The sequence below is a fragment of the Symphalangus syndactylus genome, chromosome 11, assembly GCF_028878055.3.
Source record: "Symphalangus syndactylus isolate Jambi chromosome 11, NHGRI_mSymSyn1-v2.1_pri, whole genome shotgun sequence".
NCBI lineage: Eukaryota > Metazoa > Chordata > Mammalia > Primates > Hylobatidae > Symphalangus > Symphalangus syndactylus.
In genome coordinates, this window is record NC_072433.2 from 115,017,627 (window position 1) to 115,039,234 (window position 21,608).

Here is a 21,608-nt window from a genome sequence, read left to right on the forward strand (position 1 = left end):
CCCTTACATTCCAGATAATTTTGAAATATACCACTGTTCTTTAACTGGGTAGCCTGTGGCCCAGAGAGATGAATCGATTTGTTGAAGGTAAGTAGTAAATACACTACAAAAATAAAGGTGGGGAGGAGGGGAGGAGAAGCTAGAATCTTGAGCACAAACTCCGAGCACAAACTTAAGAAATTACAGTAAGTTTCTTAAAATAAATTATTCTATGTCTTCTCAGGAAGACACTAAGACCCTGTTTTCAATAAACTAGGATAGCTCCAGAAATAATTTAGTGGTCAATCTGAAAGTCATTTAGATCGATCTAATTATACTCCAGTGGCTCTAAATATACTGGGAACTATGGATAATTTTGAAGAATTTAATTCACAGAGAAAGTATAGAACCACAAATCAATAGAGAATGTGTTATGGTAGAAAATCCTTCTCATATAAAAATAGCTCTGTTCATACTTTGTACCTCCTCTAAATTCTACTCCACTCAAATTCTGGGAAATCAAAAAAAAAAAAAAATCTAAAACTAGATGGATAAAATCTCAGAATCTTTTTTTTTTTTTAAATCTGGAAAGGATTTTAAAGATCATCTCTTTAGCCTTCAACTCTCTTGTTCTACAGACCCTGAATGTTTAAATGACTTGTCTGAAATAGTCATTTAGATAGAGGCAGAACTAGGACCAGAAACCAAATCTCTCCACTCCTACTACCACAAGACTGTCAAAAATCACACTGCCTCTTCCCAAAGCTTTTCCCACTCCCAAAAAAAAGATTTCATTTAAAAAAGTCTTACAGTGGATAATCACATTAAAAAAGAATCTGAGGGTATATGAGTAGAACTCCTAAGAGTTTAGATTTTTAAGAAAATTTTTATTAAGATAAAACTAATATTCCCAAGAGACAGACATTGGGAACACTATTTGGCTTTAAGGTTAGGAGTGGTGATAGCAAAGGAGCAAAACGGAAAAGTAAAGGCAGGGAGAAACTGTGCAGAACTATACACTCAGTAACCCTATTGTGAGCCATATGCTGGATGCTGAGGAAAAGGAAATGAAAAGCTTTGAAATGCAGCTGTCCTACTTCCTGCTATTTCCATTTGAACCAAACTATTTTTCCACCAGGATCCAACACGTGTGCAGTGACACACGGAAACAGGGTGAGCTCATGAACACAGGGGAATAGTGTCCAGCATTCCCAGCACAGCACCCTGGAAGCACATGGACACTCCCAACCTCCACCCCAATGGATGGTAAATGTGGAAGAAGACCTATTGATGGAAAAACCCACTTTGGAGCAGAAAAGGAAAGCCAAAAAATAGCTCAGGCACCTGGCTGCCATTTATGAATAATGCCAGCAGACAGAAAACATTAGATCTAAAACCATCTTAGTTCGAAAAGATCTTTATTCATTCAAATCATGGCAAGAAACTCCTTCAGGAACACAGGAGATAGTGGTACCAAAAACAGATAACCAGGCAAACTATGCAAACTTGGAAAAGTGCATTGCTCTGTCAAGTTCGTTAAGTAGGTCTTAATATTTTAGCAAAAGAAAATCTTCCATCTGAACACAGGGCATGACAAAGCTCATTTCACACAATGGAAGGAAGGCTTTTTTTCTTGTTTCATGTTTGTATGTTTCTGACACTGCAGTATTAACATTTTAAATTGAATCTTTAAATGATTTTTCTGATGTCAACAACATTATTGGGAAGGCCAAGCTCGGTAGATGACCTTAACTGAAGTAGTTACAGCATTGTTCCCGGTAATTCAGCTTTGTGATATATCCTTCTTCTCCTAGGTATTAAGGTCTGGTTTGAATTAAAGTCCGCAGCATACTCACAGCTGTGGGAGTAACTGAAAGGACTTGTTTTCATCTGATGGCCAAAAGACTTTCTTGTAACATACAGTGTGTACATTTAATTACTTACTTGTTGGGCATTTATTGACCCCCTACACACCTGATGCCAAGCACTGTGCTAGGTATAGATATAAATCCTGACCTAGTTTCAAGCCCTATTTTTGCTGAGTAATTACATTTCAGTGGAGCATGATATTTAACCCCCCTGAGCTTGTTTCCTCTTAGGTTTATTGTAAAAACTGAATGAGATAATATATGTAAAATACTCAATACATTATGGTTTTAAGATGACAGTTTCTGCCTTTGAATAGCTCGATTTGAAAATGACATGTACATGAATAACCAAAATGTAATATGTTATTTGCTACAGCAGAAGGTGTACTCTATAAGACAGTACAGAGAAAGGGTGGCTAATTTTGTCTGGAGTGGGGCTGGGAGAAGGTCATCAATGAAGGGTCAGAAAGAAGGTAACCTTGACAGATGAGTAAAGAGGGGAAGAGAGAGACATTTAAAAAAGTTAAGATTAAATCTCCCAGGTCTCCTGGTAGCAGCAGAAAAGTTCACCCCCTCAGGCCACTGATGCTCCCTTTCTTGGAAGTTGAAAGTTGCGCACATTTCTAGCTTTGCCCCACACTGCCTGGCCCTGATGGCATTTCCAAAAAGCATTCTACTGTGCGGACTGAGCCTTCCAAGGAAGCAGCTTAGGAAAAAGATAAGATAAAATCAGAAGATGAGTCATAGAGGAACTGAGGGAGAGGGTGGGGAGGACACCATTGGATAAATCTAGAGCTAAAAAATAAAATAGTTAAGATCACATAATACACTCAGGGTGCTTAGGACTTAGTATTTGTTCTACTAGTTTTCTACTAGAAAAAAACTACTGGTTAAAAAAAAAAACAACTATTCGCCAAAATGTTAGAGTGTCTGTTTCTTCTAACATGTAAGGAAAGTATTCTACAGTGACAGACAAAGCAATAAGTATATCACTAATGAAGCAGTGATCTAGTATGGAAGTGGCAAATAGAAGAAGCCGGTGCCCCCTCCCCTCCCTCTCCTCCCCCTAGGCAGGCATTATAAATCAATGATGGCACACTTTCCTTTTGAGACTGGATGCACCTCTTGGTCTTTATTGTCATCCCTGAACTGGTAGCCCTATAAAGAATACGCTGAAAACACAGTGAACAACATGATATTGTGTCCACAGAAAGATCAGCATTGCAGTCTCATTGGTCTGATTAAGAGAATCATATAAACTCTCAAATTTCAATTTGATTCTAGATATTTACTGTGAAATGAGGCTGAGGCACAGTGTTGAATATTATGGACTGGTTTACTCAACATTTATGCCAACTCTCTTCTAGCATGCAGAAGCTGGAAAGCTAAAAAACAACATCTCTTGGTCCTTTTACATTCAGGTTTTAGGTTTCAATTCAGAAGGACTTGCATGAAGAGAAAGGTAGAGTTCAATGTACATATTCCTAGAAAGGTCTGTGTTGGAGGCAGCATTGTCTCATGGTCAGCCACAGTAACCCAGGCTTCCTGATCCAGGGTCTTCCTGGCCCTGGTGGAGGAGGTGGCAGCAGCTCACCCGGATGCTCAGTTCTCTAATAAGCTTTGAGAGTCATTCCTGGAAGCTCAACCTAGATCCTGTTTCTTCAGCTCCCTCTGTCACAATGATTTCACAAACCTCTTAATAGCCAAATATCTTTCAGCTTAAACAGGCCAGACTCTTATCTAAAACTGAACTCTGCCTATAACAAACATGAAAAACTACCATAGACCATATTCACTGAAAAAAAATAATTTGGCAAAAATAGTTCTAATGGCATGGATATTATAGGTAAAGTTCATATTATTGTAGCTTCAACTGTTAACTCCCTATGAAAATAAATTCAAAATCTGTATGTATATCTCCGAATTCTGACCTTATCTGCCCTCCCACATCTTAAATTGCTTCTTAAACTTCTACACTTGGGTTTTCTGCCATCACCAATTAGTCATACATCAATAATTTTTTCAGTCTTCCCCTTCACTATCCTGGTCACCTGGGCTCAAAACTTCAGTATAATCTCACTTCTCTCTGTCCTTTACCAAGCCCTAACAATTCTTTTTTTGCATAATCTCTCTTTCCCATTGGCACTATCATCAATCTAGTTCAGCCTTTTCTCAACTTGTGCTTGCTCTAGTGTAATATTCTCCTGTCTGGTTTCCCCTGTTTTTAGCATCTCCTAATCGCTTTGGCCCACAAATTTTTCCTAGCTATGGCACCCAAATTAGCACTCCTAAAAATCATTCTCATTTTGACACTTCCTGCTCAAATATTTTAAGACTTCCTATACCCCAAATATAAAATTCAAACAATTTAGCTTGGTGCTTAAGGCTTCCACAATCTGACTGCCAATTATCTATCCAAAATTACTTCCCATTACTTCCCTTCTTAAGCACTACAGCCAACTACAGCCAAACTTGCTTCTTTACGTTCTCATTACTCACTGAAATACTATTCTGAAGAATCGTGTCTTGTACACCATTTTTCCTTCCTTCATTGCCCCTTACTCTCTTCTCTAGATTTCATGTAATATGAATGGAAAAATTATAAACCTCCTCCATCACAAGGCAAAAAGGGGAGTGAAGACTCCACAGCTATCTGAATGACAAATAGAAAAGAATTTACTAAATTAGGAAAATAACATTTTAGATTATTTTATTGTTTCAGTCAACTGACTATCAGACATATGTTTTATTTGGATTTTGGGAGAGTTGCAACTTCTTGTTAGTCTTATGGTTCTCCAGGTGGAAAGGAGACCAACATACTATTCCAATGGACTAACATCATGAAATTATTTACATTGGATGACAGATAATGACAGATAATACCACTGGCTTATGTAACTGACTTTTTTGGTGCATATAATTGTGAATAAAACCAGATAAGAACTTGGTTAACTTCAGCCAATTGAGACATCCATGCAGATGATCAGCTGGCTGAAACTCTCTATCACCACTGTATATTTTTTTACTGTGACAATTTTAGAATCTGCTTCAGGAATGCATTGCTCATTTTATCTATCTCATCAGAGAGCCTCAACTCTACTTGAAAAACAATGGATCGTTTTTCTTTTTTCTTTTCAACCTTTCTCCTGTCCTGCAGTGTGCTTGCACCAGCAGGTAGAAGGATTCTCTTCCAGGTATGCAGCATCCTGACACACATCACCTCTTCCCTCTCCCTGCTCTGCCACTGTACTTTTCCACTTGAGGGCTCTGACACAGTAGACCAAGTGATGCATCTGAATTCACGCTTGCTGATTATGGTCTTAGGCTTATTTTGTTCATCTTGTTTGCTACGTCCATATCACATAAGGGATGGATGTTTAAGGCTTCAGTGTTATTTTTGGCTTCCCTGCCTATTTTCACTTGTCAAAACCTGAGAAGCTCCCATAATGTTTTCCTGTCAACCAGCTCTTCCATAGATAGTTAGTCTGGATGTTTCTCTTCATCTTCTCTTCATACCTCCCATGTCCAGTTCATAGAACTCTAGACCAGGCAAATATATTCTTCTCCATTCTAATAAGATGCGTGCCACCGGTAGCCTAAAATTCGTCTTCCTATTAATGACAACCATGATTCAGAGACTTCCCATTGTTAGTCCCATCTTGGTAACGTTTTAAATACTTTTAAATACTTATTGCTCATTTAAAGTCACAGAAGTTAATTGGAAAAGGTGAATGACAATGCTTCAAGTATGTCTGGGATTTTTCCACCCTAGGACCTTATTGCCCAAATATCCTCCAGAATCCCCTCCTTTCCCAACAAATGGGCTCAACAAGTCTTTTTAGGCTTTCCAAGCCAACTGTCGTGCTGGGGAAAGACAAGAAATAGGTCACACCAAATCTGCATATAGCCACATACAGGGATTCACTTTCTATTCTCCTGACTCAACTGTCAGTTCTCTTTCACCATGCTGGAATCCTGTATTTCCTGGTTTTCTTGTTTTCTTAATTTTCTACAAGAACTTTGCATTCTCTTTCTTTTTTTTTCTTTTTTTCATTCTCCAAGTCTCTTCACACTCTGCTCAAGCTAGATTGCATTTAGTTCCCACATGTCTGGTTCTTCCCTCTGGCAAGAAGATAAACAGTACTTTCTCTGTCTCCCCCTTAGCCCCATTCCTCTTCAATCTAGGATTGAAATCTGAAATGGAATCCTCACCCTTTGTGACTTCTCTCCACAAATGCCTTTCTCAAAAAAAAAGGTTAATCATACATTTCTCTGCCCAAAGAAGCTGATAGCTGCTCTCATTGTACTTCATTCACCTATTTTTGGAAAATGTAGACACTTTTAAAACTAAAAAATGAGGGTCTTTGGGCCCTTCAGAAATGTAAAACATGCCTGTCTTCCATCTTGTAAACTATAATGATCAAAGCTTAGATTTCATCACTCATCGGGCCTGGCCTGTTATATAACATATAACATATACCCCTGTTATATGTTCTTAGGGCGCCCTATGCCTTTCCTTTATTGCCATCTTCAGTGTTATTCTCAATCATTTGTGTGATTACCTGCTAAACAACTGAATTCTTAACCCTGCACCTACCATTACCCTCCAATTTGCTACTTGCTATCCAAAATATGAATGGAAGGCAGTAAGTTTCACAAACATCACAGTGAATATTCAGCAGTATATGGAGAGATAACATTTCAACCCAAAGCAAAGGCAAACAAGAATGAAGATGCACTGTAGGCATATGCTCTGAATGCAGATGGGCTGACAGCCTGCAGGCACCATAGAAAGCAAAAGAAGAACTGCTGCTGGTACTGCAGAGTCACTGCAGAAGATTATAAACATGCCAGAACCTCCTAAGCAACGGAGCCACAAGAGATATCTCAGTGGAAAAGGCTGTTTGGCTACAACTCTAATAACCTGAACACGATGGAGGGTAATTAGCCTCAAGCTGTGGCCTCCAGGGCGTGCTTTTGGTCACCTTGCAGCAGGTGTGCCTTCCTCCTGTGGTCCAGAGCAGCCCCATACTTATTCACCATCCATGTACCCCACTTCTGCAGGAAGAATCAAGTTTCTCCTCTCCTGCCTCAAACTGTAACACACTAAATATTTTTTCTCCTGATCACATATCAATTTGTTGTGGCTTCTTATAAACCCCTTCTGTGCTTGTTCTTAGGTCATGGAAATCAAGAGTACAACAAATAATGAAGTGCTCTAGGACAAAAGACAACTGAATTCTAATCCACTGTGCAAATTTGAAGAATTTAAATAGCATTATCACTCTGCTATGACCTGGCTTTTGTCTTGAGCAAGTCACATTGCTGGGCCTGTTTCTTCAGCTGTTAAACAAAGGAGCCATCTGCTTCAGGGTTAGGTTGGGCTGGGTTTTCAGCTAGGGTAGACTCTCTAGGACAGAGTTGGTTAAATTCGGTTTGTAACCATTTGGTTGGTCATAAAACCAATTTTTGTAATGGATTGGAATACATAAGAATACATTGCACAGAACAAGAGTATTTGTCTATAAACTTTTGTTCTATCTGTGAGTTGGGTGTTAAACATATTTCTTATTGTTAATAGAACTGAAATGTTTTTAAAACTCTGAGCTACAAATATAGAGAGACAGAAAATAGATTAGTGGTTGTGTAGGGCTAGAAGTAGGAATGGGGAGTGACTGTAAACTGACTTAAAATTTTTTTTTAGGGTGATGGAAATGTTATAAAATTAGATTGTGGTGGTGGTTGGACACCTCTGTAAATATACTAAAATTCATTAAATTGCGCATTTAAAACGGATGAATTTTATGGCATTAAATTACATCCTAATAAAGCTGTTTGAAAACAAAGCAAAATACTGCTCTACAGGGCAGTGAATTTGCTTCAGGGCATCTATGGACTCTTCAGAAGTATATCATACATTTTATTTTTCTGGGAAAGAGAACATAGCTTTTATTAGATTCTCAAAGGGATCTAAGACCCATAAAACTTTTTAAGAACCGCTAGATTAAACTGTCAGTTTCCTCCTACCACTAAAATTCTATGACTCTAAAATTCTAAAGTTTATTTCTTCAAAATTAAAATGATAAAAAAGTTTCATTTTCAAAGCACTTGCAAGAATCTGTTTATTTATCCAGTGACCTGAGTGTATTGGCTCACGTGTGTTAACATGTTTTAAGAAATAAATCACTGTGCAAATTTGAAGTATTTGAATAGCACTATCATTATTTGATCACATTTTTATGTATTTTATTATATTTATCTGCATTTGGTTTATATCCACAGGGTTTTTAGTCATAGATACATCTGTAATTTATATGCCAATTGCATATGATAATGTTATTTGTACCTCCAATTTTTTTTCTCATATTGGTGATCCCTAATTCCAGGTGTTGTAGAGCTCACAGATCATGCACAATCTTCTCACTATGTGCAGGCCCTTTGGTAGCAAACACAAAAGAAAATCAAGAGATATAAAGAGATCATACAAAAGGAATTTTGTATATCTTCTGTAAACAGAAAGACAGATTGGAAATTTGTAAGCAAAGTTGCAATATGGAAATAGGAAAAGGCATTTCTGAATGAGGGGGATGTTTATTCAAGAGGTTGTGTTAGGTCCTTGTGTATGGGCAATGAGCTATCAGCCAACTACAATTACTAGGGTACGAATTCTTGGATGGGAAGGAATATGCCTACTTTGTCTAACAATGCTAAAAAACAGGCTATACGTACATGGTAAGTGATTAGTGTCTGTTGGTAATAACCAAAGGGATGGATACAATCTATCTATCAAGAGGGGACGGGTCAAATAAATTGATATTTTCAAACCTTTATAATAATGAGGTATGTTTACATGCGCTTTTAGAAAATGATCTTCAGAATATATTATTATATGAAAAAAAGCAAAGTTAGTTTATCCCCTTTAAAATAGTAAAAAAGAAAAATAAGGAGATTTTATATACAACATTTCTAGAAGAATTCAGGATATCTGTTTATGGTGAATGTCCTAAGGAGTAGGACAGAGTTACTGGTGGGAAGGAGAATTGCTTTTCATTATATACCTTTTTATCCCTTTTGAATCTTTTAAGTTCATTAATTTTTCATTTAAAATATTTAAAAAATAGTATTACAGAAAGTAATTCTGTATCCCTATGCATTCAGCTCTTTAACATACCACATTCCACTTAATATAAACAACAACTCATCTTATGGATGAATACATGAAGGCTCAGAGACCACAAGTGACTTATATAAGGTCACACAGCTATACAGTAAATAGCATATTTAATACTTGACCCAAATCCTTGGGTTTCCTACTCACTGATGCTTTTCCCACAACTCCACAGACCAAGTGCATATGGATATAAAACCATAGTACATTTCAACATAATTCAGTCAGGTCAATTCGGTACAAGCATGCTGGTTTTGCTACAGATGACAAGTCAAGCTTAAAAGTACTACATGATATTTTTCCACATGGCTCCTGCTCCTTCTAGTCCTTATAATTCTTTCTTATTGGGGCCCAACTTCTTCATTTACCTGGCTCTTATCTCTGGCTTCCAGCTTATACATTACTTTTTTCCCATAGCTGTAATTAGCCCCTGAACTCCTGTCATCTTGGATCTTCCATGCTACATTCATCGTTCCCTTCCAATATCTTTTATTCCTTTTTTTTAATTGAACTCTTAGCTTCTACCTATTTCCATTTCTTTTTCTCCAGGTACTAAGTTATCTCTCCCTTATTTTATAGAACTTCCTAACTTCCTACCTACTCCCAAATTAATAAGTCCCAATTAATCAATTAACTCCCGATTAATCAATTATCTCCCAATTAATCAATCTCTGCTAAGAGTTCCTTACCCCTCCACTGAGCATGGCTACTTTGATCCTTTTGCCCCAAACATAAGTATTTATAATATTTTTATACCTTTGTATAGTATCCATTTTATAATTTTACCATATTCTTTATTAGCGACTCAACTGCACTTCTCTGATATTAAGACCACGGATGATATAACTCAAGAATACATTTTTTTCATACCAACAATTCCATGGTTGCCAGTGTCCAAGTGGTTAAAAGCATGTCTCTAAAATTAATCAAACCTGGGTTTGAGTCCTAGTTCTGTTATTTAATAATTGTGCGAGCTTGGGAAATTTTCTAAATCTTATCTCTTTCCCTATTTGTAAAATGAAGAGAGGAATACTTACTTGATAGGTTTCCCGTGATAATTGTGTGGATAATGCAAGCAAAGTGCTGCGGATGTTAGTGGACTCAATGTAAGTAGCAGGTAAAGACCCCTCGTCTTAGCCTCACTACTGCATCAGCTCTCCACAAACCTTGCAAAACAAAGCTTTTCCTTCTCCAAGACCCATCCCACCCACCTCTCAGCCTCAACACTACCTCAACACATCATCTGTGTTGAAACTAAGAAAATCTCATCATGCCACTTACACTAAGGGATTCATAGAAAAAATACCAAATATGCATCCTTTGGCACAGAATATTTTGTGCCTTACCCTTTTTGGAGTAAGCTATAAAATTTCCTCTAAGTCATAAAACTCTAGATTTTAATCTCAAACATTTTCTTTTTGGAAACAATGAAAGTCTCTTTGTGCTGCATTAGAATTCATAAAAAAGCTATCCAGTGTCCATTTACATTAATTATACTGGTGATTGACTATGGCTATGCCAGAGAATGTATTCCAGGCTCAAGTTCTATTTTTCGACGACTGTTCTGAGGATCATCAGACACCTGTCCGATGTAGCAGCTGGAATATTTAAGCATTACAGTGCTTTTAAAATAGCAGACAATTGCTGTGGTTGCAAGAAAAAGAAAAAGAAATTAATTAAAATAAAATAGCAGATAAGCCAAACTACAAAGACATATTTTAAACCAGGGGGTTTAAACACTGAACACCCTGATTTCAATTTTTTCAATGCTATCTAAATAGAAGTATATTATAATCCAAGATAATACAAGCCTATGGCTCCAAGCAAAGTCAGATGGAGAAAAAAGTAGATTTGGTTAAAGATAAATGAAAAGAAAAATTTCTTCCTCACCTCTATACCTTGATTGTAGTTCCTGGAATCAAATCAGAATGGAGCTAGGCTCTCTACAAGCCCCATTGGAATGGATAAGAGAAACTGAAAAACTCTAAGGGACCAACAAGTCTTTTGCACTGGAAGGAATCTTCAGAGATTTTACTAACCCTAGTCTAATTCCAGTCCCCTTGTTTTACCAAGCAGGAAACTGAGGATTAGAAAGATAAACTGACAGTCCCAACATGAATTCTAAAGATTGTCAAAGGAATCATGATAACAGTGAGATTCAAAATAATATACCTTCTATTTCTCACCCGGCGCTAGGTGATGAAGGCTGGGTATACAGTATAATTGGTCTAAGTGAGCATGATAACCCATTGGGTTACCAAATCAGGAATAAGCATGTGACCTAGTATCAATCAAACAAATATAAGGGAAATTTCTGTGAGGGTTTCTGGAAGGAATTTTGATCCTTAATAAAAAGAGAAACAGTGAGAAGGACTATATCTTCTTCTAGTTGTGAATGCATAACTTTGAAGATGCAGTTCCTGGAGCTATCACAGGTGTACTGCAAACTTGCCTTAGACAAACCTTAGAAAGAAAATCAAACCACTGAGGGTGGCAGAAGGGAAAGATACAAAGAGCAATGGTCACTGAGAGTACTGTTGAATTGCTGCACCCAAGTAGAATAATTACAAAATTTACTAAAAATTATTGAATTGTGCACTTTCAATGGGAAAAAACTATGGCATGCAAATTATACCTCCAGAAAGTGTAAAAAGCAAACATTTGATGAATTACTGAAATACCTAAATCATTCAGTAAAGGATTTGATATAAACAACTGGTCTACCCAGTACCAAACAAGATATAAGGATGCAAATATATTCCTTTAGCTGGATTAACAGATGAGTTGTTCTGACTGAAAAATTATTAAGTCTAAAGTGAATAAAAGAAGAGAAAAAGGGTACTGAAATGTCAAAACAAGAAGCAATCATTGAGAGCTACATTTTAGGAAATATATTCTAATATCTGAGGCAGAACCTCAACTGGGTTTGGACAAAAAAGGAGTATTTGGGGTAAAACAAAAAAGTGTTTAGCATATTCTGACAGTGGAAAAAAAGTAGGGAAGTGCGATTGTTAAGGGTTAGGTTGAGTGTTTCAGTTTGTGCTCAGAAAGGGCTATTTACAGTTATTTAAGTTTCAAATTAATATTCAGATATTTTTAAAGGTAAGATTTTCTTAAACCTTTGAGGTCAACATCCAAGTCTCTCACTTAAAAAATCTAATATTTTTGTATAAAATAAGAATAATCACTTTCAGATGTTCTTTTATTGTTGTTTTTAACTGAACATGAGTTCAAGTAACTCATGATGAACAGATTACAATCACGTAAGTAATTGTTTAAATGCTTAGTTACACTTTGCCACATTTTAAATTATCAATTTAATAGATCTGATTTTTTGCAAGCATTTCAAGTGTCTGCACAGGTACACCTATACCCTAAAAAGTAAGGCCTTCCACAGCTCCTTCATCACTGCTATAGAGCTAATAAATTATATCTATGAAAATATGAATCACGATTGTTCATAAATATTCTGAAACTGATTTTAATAAATTATTCAAATTCTCTTATACTTTTCCACTTAAGTCACATATCTAAACCAAATACATATTTCAAATGAAAATGACATGTGTAATCTCTTAGATTAAATAACACATACACATATTTCCCTAATGATTGTGTAAAATGTTCTTATATAAAAGCCTAAGTATCGTGGGTTTCATTTATTTCATTGCATCCATTTTAATTCTAAACCTTCCTGAGTTTCAAGAGATTTACTTAGTGAAAAAGATTTACCATCTCAAATATTAATAGAATGAAGTTATTAAATCAAAGTTCTAAGATCTTGATAGTTATTTATTGTTCAGAAATTTAAGACCAGAGAGTGGAGCTTGAAATCTATACTTTCATGATTCTTCCAGAATCACAAAATAGATTGCAGCTATTTTATACAAACTGTGTCAGCAAGTCTATGCAGCTCACAAACCAATTTTAATCACCTAACTGGGATAGCTAGAATTCTGCATCCTTACCATGACTGCAATTAACTTCCTTCATGCTCTGACTTGATTCCATTAATTTCCTTACTGTCTGATAGGACTTGCAAAATTTTTGCATTCTTTTAGTCCTGATTGGATTTTGTATGCCTCTCATACTTTGGTCTGACTCTAGATATACTCATAATCCTTTTAATGACACACTTGACTTTGCAGTGGAACTGGCCCACAGTGTCTTCTATCCTTTAACAGAGTTCTTTTTGTCAAGGATCAGGTGCCAAAGAAGAAAGTTTGTGAGGTCACGAAACGGATGCCCAGGTCATTACTTTCATGATGGAAGGTGATCTATAGTGTTGGAATGGTTAGAATGGAAGCCAAGCAGGGAATAAGTGCAAGGTGGTCAAGAAAGACTCACTGGGTGAAGTAATACTAGTGGCCTGGTAAAGGAGTAGAGAAGACAGAAGCTATAAGAATGTGGTCCTAAAGGAAAAATGGCTCCATTTACTCTCCGGGAAATTTATGATGATAAAATCCAGGGTTAATGCCACGCCATATGGAAAATATGTTGGGAAAGTGAACCTGTGCAAAATTAGAGAGTGAAAGATATCAAAGTGGACAAGCCTAAAATGTACTAATGTAGATGTAAAAGGCATCAGGGTTGATGGCAAAGGTAAAATGAAGAAAGAAATTTGATCCAAGAGCTCCAGCCATCTACTAAGAGAACCCCATGCCAAAAAATCCCTATTCAACTAACATTTAGGACAGTTCAAGGATGTGTGAGCAACAAGACAGCTACCTCTTCATTTTAAGCCACATACGGTATATCAAAAATATCTACTGGTGACAAGAACTGAAATAATACAGTTTCTTTAGAGCTGGTAGTGATAATGAAATTTGATCTGTGGCAACTTTAAACATAGTGTTTTTGAAAATAAAGGTTTGAAAAGGTGATAAAAATGTGTTATTGTACTACACTGAGCTAATTTCATCTTTATTTAAAATCATACTCCAAGGTTGGTCTACATTGCCTTCTATATTCTTGCAAGTGTTTCTGAATTGGACGGCCTGTGATTCAAATAGAAAAAGTGAAATGTAAGAAGCCAGAAAACTTATTGCTCATAAATTTCCTTAAAGGAAAGAAGAGGAAGAAATGTTGGCACTCAGCTTGTTTCCCTAAATGGTGAATGGCTTCATCATCCCACCCCTAATTCAAGTGCTTAGAAATTTAGCAGAACAATTGATGACAAATTTAACTTGACCTTTGCCAGAGATATGAAAATTTTAGTTACAAATAGGATTGCCATATTTATCAAATAAATATTCAAAATACTCAGATAAATTTGAATTTCAGATAAGTAACAATTTTGGTAGAAGTATTTAACCAAATATTGCAATAATGCACGGGACATCCTTATACTAAAAAGTTATTTATTGTTTATTTGAAATTCAAATTTAACTGAATGTGCTGAATTTTATCTGGCAACATTATGTTTTAAAGTGAGTAGAGTTTAGTGACTTGAAATTAAAAAGCAATGAACCAGAGGCTGTATGACAAATATAGCTCATAAGGGTAATAACTTTACCCAAGACTCTAATCTCCTTCCATTTCCTATCCCCTGCTCCCATCCCTGTAATATTTTTTAAATTTTCAAATTTTAAGTTTTAGTCCAATTTTTACATAGGGATAGTCAAGTGAGTAGAAACTTGGAAAACCAGCTTGACTCTAACAGCAAATCAGTCCTTCTCCCAGTCAGAAGGCATTCTAGATTTAAAAGCTTCATTTATTTATGTCAACATTTTTAGCTAATAAGAAAATAAGCACAGTTTATACATAGTTGTTACAACCTACTAAATCAGCTAAAACCTTGCCTGTTTAATAACTAATACACATGTCATATAAATGAAAATAAGTAACACATTACTGACTTCACATTGCTTTTTTAAAAAATACTTTTACGTTTTAGGGTACATGTACACAATGTGCAGGTTAGTTACACATGTATACATGTGCCATGTTGGTGTGCTGCACCCATTAACTCGTCATTTAACATTAGGTATATCTCCTAATGCTATCCCTCCCCCCTCCCCCTACCCCACAACAGGCCCTGGTGTGTGATGTTCCCCTTCCTGTGTCCATGTGTTCTCATTGTTCAATTCCCACCTATGAGTGAGAACATGCGGTGTTTGTTTTTTTGTCCTTGCGATAGTTTGCTGAGAATGATGGTTTCCAGTTTCATCCATTTCCTACAAAGGACATGAACTCATCATTTTTTATGGCTGTATAGTATTCCATGGTGAATATGTGCCACATTTTCTTAATCCAGTCTATCATTGTTGGACATTTGGGTTGGTTCCAAGTCTTTGCTATTGTGAATAGTGCTGCAATAAACATACGTGTGTATGTGTCTTTATAGCAGCATGATTTACAATCCTTTGGGTATATACCCAGTAATGGGATTGCTGGGTCAAATGGTATTTCTAGTTCTAGATCCCTGAGGAATCGCCACACTGACTTCCACAATGGTTGAACTAGTTTATAGTCCCACCAAACAGTGTAAAAGTGTTCTTATTTCTCCACATCCTCTCCAGCACCTGTTGTTTCTTGACTTTTTAATGATCGCCAATCTAACTGGTGTGAGATGGTATCTCATTGTGGTTTTGATTTGCATTTCTCTGATGGCCAGTGATGATGAGCATTTTTTCATGTGTCTTTTGGCCGCAAAAATGTCTTCTTATGCTGGGCACAGTGGCTCACGCCTGTAATCCCAGCACTTTGGGAGGCTGAGGAGGGCGGATCACGAGGTCAGGAGAATGAGACCATCCTGGCTAACATGGTGAAACACCATCTCTACTAAAAATACAAAACAATTAGCCGGGTGTGGTGGCACATGCCTGTAATCCCAGCTACTTGGGAGGCTGAGGCAGGAGAATCGCTTGTACCTGGGAGGCGGAGGTTGCAGTGAGCCGAGATCGTGCCATTGCACTCCAGCCTGGGCAACAAGAGTGAAACTCCATCTCAAAAAAAAAAAAAGTCTTCTTTTGAGAAGTGTCTGTTCATATCCTTCGCCCACTTGTTCACGGGGTTGTTTTTTTCTTGTAAATTTGTTTGAGTTCATTGTAGATTCTGGATATTACCCCTTTGTCAGATGAGTAGGCTGCAAAAATTTTCTCCCATTCTGTAGGTTGCCTGTTTACTCTGATGGTAGTTTCTTTTGCTGTGCAGAAGCTCTTTAGTTTCATTAGATCCCATTTGTCAATTTTAGCTTTTGTTGCCATTGCTTTTGGTGTTTTAGACATGAAGTCCTTGCCCATGCCTATGTCCTGAATGGTATTGCCTAGGTTTTCTTCTAGGGTTTTTATGGTTTCAGATCTAACATTTAAGTCTTTAATCCATTCTGAATTAATTTTTGTACAAGGCGTAAGGAAGGGATCCAGTTTCAGCTTTCTACATATGGCTAGCCAGTTTTCCCAGCACCATTTATTAAATAGAGAATCGTTTCCCCATTTCTTGTTTTTGCCAGGTTTGTCAAAGATCAGATAGTTGTAGATATGCGGCATTATTTCTGAGGGCTCTGTTCTGTTCCATTAGTCTATATCTCTGTTTTGGTAGCAGTACTATGCTGTTTTGGTTACTGTAGCCTTGTAGTATAGTTTGACTGAATTCACATTGTTAACTGAAATTTTAACAAAAAGTGATCAATTTGTCATATGTTGGTAATAAAAAGTCATCCTCATTAAATATCAAATGTATGAGAATAAGTGAAATTCCTGGAGAAGGAAGTGAAGATAGAATATCCATGGTATCAGTACAGACAGGGAGAGGAAAGAAAGAAACGGTGAGCAAATGAATGCCTCCCAAGGTGTAGTGGGCAGAATAATTACCTCCCCAAAATTGTCCATGGCCTAATCCTGGAACCTGTGAATATGTTACCTTATATGGCAAAAGGAACTTTCAACATCTGAATAAGGCCAGGCACAGTGGCTCACATCTGTAATCCCAGAACTCTGGGAGGCCAAAGTGGGAGGACTGCATGAGCCCAGGAGTTCAAGACTTGCCTGGACAACAAAGGAAGACCCTGACTCTCTGTATAAATAAAATTTAAATAAATAAATAAAAATACGTGAATAAATTTAAGAATCTTGAGACAGGGAAATTATCCTGGATTATCTGGGTGGGCTCAATCTAATCACCTGAGTCTTTAAAAGTGGAGAACCTTTCCTGGCTATATAGAACCAGAGAGATAGCAGCATGAGAAGGACTAGACCCACCGTTACTGGCTTTGAAGGTGGAGGAAGGGGTCATGAACTGATACGGTTAGGCTTTGCATTCCCACCCACATCTCATCCTGAATTGTAATCCCCATAATCCCCATATGTGAAGGGAGAGATCAGGTGGCACTAATTGAATCGTGGGTGTGGCTTCCCCCATGCTGTTCTCATGATAGTGAGTGAGCTCTCACGAAATCTGATGGTTTTATAAGTGGCTCTTCCTCCTTCGCTTGGCACTTCTCCTTCCTGCTGCCTTGTGAAGAAGGTACCTTGCTTCCTCTTTGCCTTCCACAATGATTGCAAGTTTCCTGAGGCTTCCCCAGCCATGCTGAACTGTGAGTCAATTAAACCTCTTTCCTTTATAAGTTACCCAGTCTCAGGCAGTACTTTATATCAGTATGAAAATGGATTAATACATGAACCAAGGAATATAAACTTCTAGAAACTGAGGGAAAAAAGCGGATTCTCCCCTACAAAGGAACTAGAAAGTTCCTAGAAAGGAACTCAGTGCTGCCAACACCTTGCTTTTAGCTCAATGAGACCTATATTCTGGCTTCTGGCCTGTAGAACCAATTATAATAAATTTGTGCTGTTTTAAGCCACTGTTTGTGGTAATTTGTTAAAGCAGCAATAAAAACCAATACAAAAGATTTGACTGTTTTTAATTAAAACGCATACAATTTAAGAGTACGCATTTTCCCAGGAAAGGTCTCAGTGTTGGGATCTCTACAAGGATATAAAAGGATTTTCTCTTGATACTTGCCTGTGAATTTGCATGCTAACTCCCACCCTACCCCCTCATCTTCACCCCTGAAATTTACAGAGAGTTTCTAGGGATTGTTAAGATGTTGGCTACTCCACATGCAAAAGAATGAAGCTGGACCCTTATCTTATACACAAAAATCAACTCAAAATGGATGAAAGGCCTAAGCATAGACCTGAAACCATGAAACTTCTAGAATAAAATAGGGAAAAAGCTCCTTGATAGTGACCTTGGCAATGATTTTTTGGATAGGAAAAGCTCAGGCTACAAAAGCAAAAATAAACAAGACAAACTACATCAAACTAAACAATCAGCAAGATGAAAAGATAACCTACAGAGTGGGAGAAAATATCTGTGAACCATATGTCTGATAAGTGGTTAATATCCAAAATATGGCAGGGTGCAGTGGCTCATGCCTGTAATCTCAGCACTTTGGGAGGCCGACGAAGGCAGATCACGAGGTCAGGAGATTGAGACCATCCTGGCTAACACGGTGAAACCCCGTCTCTACTAAAAAATAGAAAAAATTAGCTGGGCGTGGTGGCGGGCGCCTGCAGTCCCAGCTAGGGAGGCTGAGGCAGGAGAATGGCGTGAACCCGGGAGGCAGAGCTTGCAGTGAGCCAAGTTCATGCCATTGCACTCCAGCCTGGGCGACAGAGCGAGACTCCATCTCAAAAACAAAAACAAAACAAAACTATATATATATATATATATATATCCAAAATATATATGAAATTCACACAATAGCCAAAAAAATGTGAATAACCCACTTTTAAAATGGGCAAAGGACCTGAATAAACATTTCTCCAAAGACTAAAAATGTCCAACAGGTGTATGAAAGGGTGCTCAACATCACTAATCATCAGGGAAATACAAATCAAAACCACAAGGAGATACTACCTTACAGTTGTTAGGATGGGTCTGTTGTCCTAACTACTCAGGAGCTAAGGTGAAAGGATCATTTGAGCCCAGGATTTGAGGCTGCAGTGACCTATGTATGATCACGCCAGCCTGGGTGACAGAGTGAGACCCTGTCTCAAAAAAAAAAAGAAGAAAAAGAAAATATTAATGTTTTATTGTAGAACCCTTAAAAGGACCTTAAAGATGAACCAATTCAACATCACTCATTTACTACATAAATGCCTTTTTCAAATTCTTCATGTGACAGAAAAATGAGTTGAGCTAACAAAATGAAGGCAGAATTGTTAATCCGATAACAGTAGTATGAATAATTCAACAGAAGCAAGGAATTTTTGTACTGATGCATTGACTCATTTACAAAGCTAGAAGGAACTTGTCTGTTGTTTGTAAAATTTTTATGTTTAGAGAAAACCCACCAAGCAATAGAGTGAACATTTAGCACCTTAATCTTAGATGATGAATTTGTTAAAGAATTTAATGGCAAGCTATTAAATAATTTGCATTCACTAGCAGAATACAGCAGTATAGTGACAAAAATCTATCAGACTTAAAATTAAATGTGGTATATTTGCTAAAAAGAGTGATCATGTAATCTAAAAGCAAGTCTAGAAATTAGCTGGTTAACATTACATGTTTTTCAATATTTTGAATTTTTCTCTTTATAAATGGTTTCAGCATACTTTTTAAAAAGAGATCCCAATTATTAGCGTTCCTATACATCAACAAGAGCCAAACCAAGAGCCAAATCAGAAAGGCAATCCCATTCACAATTGCCACAAAAAAAGAATAAAATACCTAGGAATATAGTTAACCATGGAGGTGAAAGATCTCTACAATAAGAATTACAAAATACTGCTCAAATAAATCACAGAAGACACAAACAAATGGAAAAACATCCCATCCTCATGGATAGGAAGAATCAATATAATCAAAATGGCTATACTGCCCAAAACATTTACAGATTCAATGCTATTCCTATCAAATTACCAATGACATTCTTCACAGAACTAGAATAAACTATTTTTAAATTCATATGGAACCAAAGAATAGCCTGAATAACCAAGGTAATACTAAACAAAAAGAACAAAGCTGGAGTCATCATGTTACCTGACTTCAAACTATACTGCAAGGCTACAGTGACCAAAACAGCATAGTACTGGTACAAAAACAGGCACACAGACCAATGGAACAGAAAAGACAGCCCAGAACTAATGCAGTACATCTATGACCATCTGATCTTCACAAAGCTGACAAAAATAAGCAATGGGGAAAAGATGCCCTATTCAACAAAGGTTCTGGGAAAACCGGCTAGCCATATGCAGAAGATTGGAGCTGACCCTTTCCTTAGACCAAATACAAAAATTAACTCGAGATGAATTAAAAACTTAAATGTAAAACCCAAAACTATAAAAACCCTGGAAGACAACCTAGGCAATATCATCCTGGACATAGGAATGAGCAAAGATTTCATGACAAAGATACCAAAAGCAATCGCCAACAAAAGGAAAAATTGACAAGCAGGATCTAATTAAACTTAAGAGCTGTGCAGCAAAAGAAGCTATCAACAGAGTAAACAGACAACCTATCGAATGGGAGAAAACATTTGCAAACTATGCACTTGACAAAGGTCTAATATCTAGCATCTATAAGTAACTTAAACAAATTTATAAGAGGAAAACAAATAACCACATTAAAAAGTGGGCAAAGGACACGAAGAGACACTTCTCAAAAGAAGACATACATGTGGCCAACAAGCATATAAAAAAAGCTCAACATCACTGATCATTAGAGAAATGCAAATCGAAACGACAATCAGATACCATCTCACACCAGTCAAAATGGCTATTACTAAAATGTCAAAAAAAAAGATGCTGGCAAGATCATGGAGAAAAGGCAACACTTATACACTGTTGGTGGGAATGTACATTAGTTCAACCATTGTGGAAAGCAGTATGGTGATTCCTCAAAGAGCTAAAAGCAGAACTACCATTTGGCCCAAAAATCTCATCACTGGATATATACCCAGAGGAATATAAATCATTCTACCATAAAGACACATGTACACGAATGTTCACTGCAACACTATTCACAATAGCAAAGATGTGGAATCAACCTAAGTGCCCATCAATGACAGACTGGATAAAGAAAATGTGGTATATATACACCATGGAATGCTATGCAGCCATAAAAAAGAACAAGATCATGTCTTTTGCGGGATCATGGATGGAGCTGGAGGCTATCATCCTTAGCAAACTAATGCAGGAACAGAAAACCAAATACCACATGTTCTCACGTATAAGTGGGATAGAAATGATAAGAACTTATGAACACAATGTAGGAAACAACAGACACTGGGGTCTACTTGAGGGGGTAAGGTGGGAGGAGAGAGAGGAGCAGAAAATATAACTATTGGGTACTGAGCTTAATAGCTCGGTGATGAAATAATATGTACAACCAACCCCCATGATGTGTTTACCTATGTAGCAAACCTTTACATGTACTCCCAAACCTAAAATAAAAGTTAAAATGAAAATAAAGTTCCCAAAACTTTATTTCTCTCTAGCTTCTTCTCCAAGAGCGAGTGATTAAATCATGACAATGTTTCTAACTATGAATGTCACACATAAAATACGATACCAATTGAAAGTATATAGCTTACAAGTACATCTGGGAATTATAGAAACATAGACAGCTCATCAGTGTTAATT

The 21,608-nt window shown here is 37.0% G+C and overlaps 1 protein-coding gene across 16 annotated transcripts in view; it reads right to left on the minus strand.

Moving 5' to 3' along the window:
• LOC129493261 (uncharacterized) overlaps nt 1-21,608 on the minus strand; it is a 147,155-nt gene that overhangs the window by 76,021 nt on the left and 49,526 nt on the right. Inside the window, exon 4 of one of the 16 annotated variants that reach the window (XR_010114506.1) lies at nt 8,194-8,283. The exons of 14 other annotated variants lie outside the window; for them this stretch is intronic. The gene's annotated coding sequence lies outside the window, so the exon portion shown is untranslated. Of the gene's footprint in view, nt 1-8,193; nt 8,284-21,608 lie in introns of those variants that run through there. One more of the 16 variants, XR_010114511.1, reaches the window with a different exon arrangement.